Source organism: Phoenix dactylifera, chromosome 2, assembly GCF_009389715.1.
Source record: "Phoenix dactylifera cultivar Barhee BC4 chromosome 2, palm_55x_up_171113_PBpolish2nd_filt_p, whole genome shotgun sequence".
Taxonomy (NCBI): domain Eukaryota; kingdom Viridiplantae; phylum Streptophyta; class Magnoliopsida; order Arecales; family Arecaceae; genus Phoenix; species Phoenix dactylifera.
In genome coordinates, this window is record NC_052393.1 from 17790646 (window position 1) to 17791383 (window position 738).

The 738-nt window shown below is 43.1% G+C and overlaps 1 non-coding gene across 1 annotated transcript; it reads right to left on the reverse strand.

Moving 5' to 3' along the window:
- Positions 1-321: 321 nt before the first annotated feature.
- On the reverse strand, positions 322-428 carry LOC113461289. The gene has a single exon (XR_003383464.1). It is a non-coding gene; the product is annotated as a small nucleolar RNA R71 (small nucleolar RNA).
- Positions 429-738: the final 310 nt, after the last annotated feature.

Consider the following 738-nt stretch of genomic DNA (forward strand, 5'->3'; position numbering starts at 1 on the left):
AATTTTGTGGACGCGTTTCGTGTCCTTCATGCGGAACGTTTGCAACGTGCGCACGTGGGCGCTGGCTCAATACCAAAAATGCCCAACGAACATTTTATTTTTCAAACACGCACGCGGCCCAAGATTCGGCCGCGTATGCATTTAATTCTTCCTTTAGCGCCCGGCCGTTTCCAAATCCAAATGCGACAGCGGAATTAAATTCTGCGACGCTGGCACCCGTTGGTGCCAGCGAGGGAGTGCTCAGGTGCACGCGGGCGTAAATCCCAGTGGGCCCCGTGCATTAATTTTTCCATCAAGTATTTTCTCCAAGGTAAGACTGCCAAACTTAGAACTGATATTACCAGTTTTGCTCAGTTTGATGGTGAATCTTTGTATGAAGCCTGGGAGAGGTTTAAGGATTTACAGAGGAAGTGTCCACATCTTGGTCTTCCTAGCTGGCTGATTGTACAGACTTTCTATAATGAATTAACACATTCAGTCATGATTACCATAGATGCAGTTGCAGAAGGTACTTTAATGAGTTAGTCAACAGAAGAGGCATATGAGTTATTAGAAGAAATGATCTCTAACAATTATAAGTGGTCTAATGAAAGAGGTATGCCTAAGAAAGTTTCAGGTATGTATGATGTAGATGGCATAAACATGTTGAATGCCAAGGTTGATTCTCTAGTAAAAATATTCGGTAAGTTGGGTAATGTGAATTCCGTTTCTAGTCCTGTATTGAGTTGTGATTGCTGT